The sequence below is a fragment of the Rhincodon typus genome, chromosome 11 (assembly GCF_021869965.1).
Source record: "Rhincodon typus isolate 14 chromosome 11, sRhiTyp1.1, whole genome shotgun sequence".
NCBI classification, from domain to species: Eukaryota; Metazoa; Chordata; class Chondrichthyes; order Orectolobiformes; family Rhincodontidae; genus Rhincodon; species Rhincodon typus.
In genome coordinates, this window is record NC_063342.1 from 5,996,575 (window position 1) to 6,002,574 (window position 6,000).

A 6,000-nucleotide genomic window follows, 5' to 3' on the forward strand; every position below is an offset into this window, starting at 1 on the left:
GTGATTTCCTCTGGTGCGAAAATCAAGTACAACCTTCAAATTAGAGTAAGGCTGTTTAAGGGTAATATCAGGAAGCAATTTCTCAGACAAATTGTGGTGAAAATCCTCTCTGTCCCAGTGGCTGTGGATAATAAACGTACAATGTGAACTTTCACGACTGAAATCAAAACAGAAATTGCTGGAAAAGCTCAACATGTCTGGCAGTATCTGTGGAGAGAAATCAGAGTAAACGTTTCGGGTCGAGTGACCCTTCCTCTGAACTTCCTCAGGGTGCCAGACCTACTGTGCTTTTCCAGTAATTTCTGTTTCTGTTTCTGAATTACAGCATCTGCAGTTCTTTCGGTGTCAGGACTGAGATGGTTAGACCTCTTGCCAGGTACAAATATTTTTACAATGGAGGTGGACAGATTCTTGTTCAGCAAGGGAGTCAAAGATCATTGGGAGGAGAGGGAATGTGGAATTTGGAACACAAATGGGTTAACCATGATTGGACTGAATGGCAGAGCTCTCTCCAGGGGCCAATTCACATATTTCTACTCCTATTTCAAATATTTGCGCAAGAATACCACAGCTTATGAAGTATGGATCAAAGGTGGATAAACGAAGTCAGTGTCCGATATTGAATTTGAGAGATTTGATGGACCGAGTGTTTTCAGTTCCTTTGTAACAGTTGGCTGACTGAGGGGTTTGTGGTGGTGGGGAGGGGGGGGTCTCACATCACCCTCACCTGAGTCCGTCTTTTGATTGTACATAATGAAATCATGATCAGTGGGTATCCTTCACTTCTCATCATTGCCCTGAACCCTGGAAAGTGGAGTTGTCATGATCACACAAATGTTCCTTCTGAAGATGGCAACCTGTCTGAAAATGGATGACAGTTTCAGGACAGCGAGGTGGCTCAGTGGTTAGCACCATTCCTCACAGCGCCAGTAAACCCAGGTTCAATTCCACCCTCAGGCGACTGTCTGTGTGGAGTTTGCACGATCTCCCCGTGTCTGCGTGGGTTTCTTCCCATGGTCCAAAGACATGCACTTTAGGTGGATTGGCCATGCTTTGAAAAAGAATTACCTTTTAGGTTAGGTGGGGTTATGGAATGCACTTCGGAGGGTTAGTGCAGAATTGAATGGCCTTTTTCTGTCCTGTAGGAATTCTATATGGACTAGATTACCTGTGGTTAATGTGTTGTTGTATTTTCTTGGTTTAGAGGCCTCCTAATAGTTAGAATGACAGAATGGGTTACAATACCGAGGGAGGCCTGCTTACTATGTGACGAAGAGTCCCGATCACTCGCTTATTCCTCGCTGTAGCCCTGCAAAGACTTTCTTTTAAGTAGCTTATTCAAGCCCCTTTTGAAAACCATGAATCAGCTTGCCCCCATCCTCTTAGGCTGTACAGTCCTGATCCCAATTCCTGAAGTGAAAAATTATTTTCCTTATGTCGACATAGGCTCCTTTCACCAATTGTCCCAAATCAGGGTCCTTTGATCCTCGACTCTCTTGTTGTTGGGAAAATTTCCCTCTTTCCTGCTTTACTCAGATACCTCGTAGTTTTGAATACCTCTGGTAAATCTGTTTGTAATGCTCTCTTGCTTAAAGACAGCTGTACCAGCTTCATTAATGGATCCATGTCAAGTCACTCATCTTTGAATCAATCTTACAAAATCTCAGTGCATCTCCTCCAAAATGGGCACGTCCTTCCTAACATGCAATCCCAGCCAAAAAGCTCTCACGGCAGGCCCCCTGCTCAGGCCAACACTTCAAGAACTGTCTTCCCACACTCCCACTGCCACCTTGGGGAACGGCCATGATTTCCACTTCCTTTGGAGGAGAACATGCCCCTCAGGCAATTGGTTGCCAGGAATCGAGCTTTCTGTGCGATCAGACGCACGGTAGGCTGGAGATCTTGCCCCTGAAATGTGACAGCCATTCCTAGGGCAATGGTGTGGCATTGTGCACAGTGTCACCAGGTTTGGTGCCCTGCTGCTCCAGGGTCCAAGCGAGGTAGTCCTACATGATTGATGAGGGTAGGGGTGGTGCTGGTTAATGGAGGGGGCTTGGATTTCGTGGTGTCTCTAGGGGGAGGTGACGTGGCAGGGGAAAGGGTGGTTAGGAGGTTGTCAAAGAGGGATGGATGTAGTGGGGGTTGGGGGGGCCAGTCAGAGGCAAGGGAAAAGGGTAGTGTTCAATAGTCACATTCCATCTACATGTCCCCTCCATCCACCCCTGATTCTGATCAATGAGGATCTGTCAACCAATGATCTAACCCCACACGCTGGATCCAAGACAACTTTGACAAGGTGACCTTTGGGAGACATGGTGATCTCTGCAAGCTCCACAAAATCTCTGGGACCACCACTTAGTTTGCATTGTTTTTATTCATTCACACAATGGGGGAGTCACCAACATTTATTGCCCACTGTTACTTATCCAGAGGCCAGTTAAGAGTTAACCATATTGCTGTGGGTCTGGAGACACATGTAGGCCAGACCAGGTAAGGATGGAAGTTTCCTTCCCTAAAGGGCAATAGTGAACCTGATGGGTTTTTATGGTAAACGTTCGTATTAAGCTGGCTTTCGCATTGCAGAATTCTATCAAATTAATGTTTCACCACCTGCCATGAGATTCAAAACCACTCCCCCAGAACATTAGCCTGTGTCTCTGAATTACTTACCCAGTGATGTCCCCACACATTCATTGCTCCCTTCTGGCACTGAGGGGTCTGCTGCTGCTAACAGCCAATCAGATTGACCAGCTACTCAGCTTCTTTCTGCTGCCGGGTGTACATTATCACTGTAGGGCAGCTTTTTGGAATGCTGCTTAGTCTCCTGCCAACTTACCTTTGGGGGAAGAATAGCTGGCGAACAGAATGCTCCAAACACCTCTCCCTGTTCATCCACATCAAATAAAATCAACTAATTTGGAAGATGGGTCATTGGACCCAAAATAATAACTCTGCTTTCTCTCCACAGATGCTGCCAGACCTGCTGAACTCATAGAATCACGACAGCACGGAAGCAGGCCATTCAGCCTATCAAGACCACACCGATCCTCTGAACAACGTCCACCCACATTCACCCACCCCCATCCCTGTAACCCTGCATTTCCAATGGCTAATCCACTCTACACACTGTGGGCAATTTAGCACGGCCAATCCACCTAACCTGCATATCTTTGGACTGTGGGAGGAAACCGGAGCACCCTGATGAAACCCACACAGAGATGGGGAGAATGTGCAAACTGTGCACAGAAAATTGCCTGATGCTGAAGTCAAACCCGGGTCCCTGACGCTGTGGCACAGCAGTGCTAACCGCTGAACCACCGTGCTCCAGCAATTTCTGCTTTTCTCTCAAACTAAACTGGACTTTTTTAGGAGACTAAAGTGATTAAAGATTAATCTCCAGGACCAACTGCCATAAGCAAAACCCAGAGAAAAATTGTCAGGAGAACTAAAAATATGGAGCTTTCCTTTCAATTTCTCAAAAAATTTCATTTTATGAGTTGTAAGACCATTGGGGGAGGCTTTTCTGCGTGGATCATTTGGAGATGGGGAGGTAATCTGACAAACCTTCCAGCTACATGTCTACCTGAGGATGCCCACTGTATACCCTTTGTCACTCATCTCTGTTTGGTCATGCTGAGCCAACATTGTGCTGACTTTCTCTGGAACTCCCTGGGCTCCGACATTACTGACAAGCCCCATCCTGCGGCAGCCCATCAATCCTTTTGTTTTGGAAGTCCGTGTGCATCAGCGTCTCACCAACCCTTTCCGTTACCTCATCCAATGGCGTTAATTCACAATCATCCAACTGGCCGCTCAATTTTGTCCTGGATTTTCATAACGAAATTGCTTTGTTGTTCTGAGGCTAAACTGACTGGAGTTGCTCAGTTTATCCTTACACTGGTTTCTTTTTGAACAAGTGAGTAATAATCACAATTCTCCAGTCCTCTGATGCTATCCTGTCTTTAAGGGTCGTTGGTTGAATCCACAATTTCCAACCGTATTTCCCACAGCTGTCCTCAGATACATCTTACCTAGTTTGTGACAAGGTTGATTATAGCCAACACAACAACAAAAACAGAAATTGCTGGAAAAGCTCAGCAGGTCTGGCAGCATCTGTGAAGAAAAAATCAGATTTAACGTTTCGGCACCCTTCCTCAGAACTGTTCTGTCACCGGACCCAAAATGTTAACTCTGATTTTATTCTTCACAGATGCTGCCAGACCTGCTGAGCTTTTCCAGCTACCTCTGTATTTGTTCCTGCTTTACATTATCTGCAGTTCTTTCAGTTTTTATTGAGTATAGCCAAGCCTTCTTAATATTTCCTCTTAATTTCTTTCAACTACCCTTTCTTTCACTATCGCTCCTTCCTTGGGAAAGACAGATGCAGAGTATAATGAACCGCATCAAGGTCTTTCAGCATTGGTCAATATTGGGATCTAGTTCATTAGCAAATCTTTGCAATCAGAATTAATAGACAAATAAGTAAAGACTCTTGATTACAACCCTGTCCAAACACACAGCTCAGAATGTCTAATGTTACAGCTTGGTTAAGTACTTCTTCCACTAAGTCAAGCAGAAAAAAAAAGGACTGCTTCTCATTTTATTTTTGGAGATAAATAATTGCAGTTTGTGCTCCTCAGTTCAGTAAGTGCTATCATTCAGTCACATGGACCATTAGCAACGGTGAATAAACAAGTGAATAAATGTACATATGTACGCACACACACAAGAATGAGAGAGGGGCAGACAGAACCATCTCAACAAAATCAATTCAAGTGACTTGCCCAATTAGTCATTCATCTCTCAAAAGCCTGGGGAATGAGGTTACGCTGAAAGGTGATACATTATAATGGGCCGCAGATACGCATATTCAGCCCTCTGCTCAGGGTACAGTGAATGTTTCAGTCGCAATAAATAACATCAAAGACCATGAAAGAAATGAAACAAGGGTAACCTTTACCAATTTTCCAATTTTCCAATTAACCCCCTCAGACTGGAGAATGCGGGGAAGCAGCAGTGGGAGCCCCACACCTTGCCACAAAGTGACTTAATGCGTGAAGTTAGACAGTGAGTGTCAACAGGCATTGAGCCTCATTGATACAGAAACACATACACACATGCACACCAAGTGGAAAAGGGAGGCACAGTGGTAGTTTCACTGATAATCCAGAGGCCCATGATAGCGCTCTGGGGACTCAGGCTCAATAGCTACCAGAGCAGTTCAGTTCATTCATTAATTCAATAATTCTGCCACAAAACCATCATTGATTATTGTTCCTATTGTGAATGCAGCTGGTTCATTTTTACTTTATTTTAATTTATTCATTTGTGGGAGTGGACATTGCTGGCTGGCCCAGCATTTATTGCCGGTCCCTAGTTTCCCTTCAAGAGACTTTGTAGCGATTGGTACAAATGAATGTCTTGCTCGGTCATTTTAGAGGGTAACTGAGAGTCAACCACATTGTTGTGGCTCTGGAGTCACGTGTAAGCCAGACCAGATGAGGACGGCGGATTTCCTTCCCTGAAGGATGTTATTGAACCAAATGGGCTTTTCCTGACAACTGGCAATGGTTTTATGGTCATCAGTAGATTCTTAATTCCAGACTTTTTTTTATTGAATTCAAATTCCATCATTTGCCATGGTGGGATTTGAACCCGGGTCCCCAGAACATTAGTTGAGTTTCTGGATGAAAAGTCTAGCGATAATACCGCTAGGCCCTTTAATACCCATAGCGGTGTGGTTGATTCAAATGCCCTCTGAAACAAGAGCTTAAGATGTAGGAGCTGAAATGGGCCAATCAGCCCATCGGGTCTGCTCCACCATTCAATGAGATCATGGCTGATCCGATAATCTTTAACTCTACTTTCGTGCTTTTTCACATAACCCTCGATTCCCCCAATGCGCAAAAATCTATCTATTTCAGCTGTCTACCCTGTTGAGGGCCTTAAGAATCCTGCATATTCCAAGAAGGCTGCCTCTCATTCTTCTATATTACAATG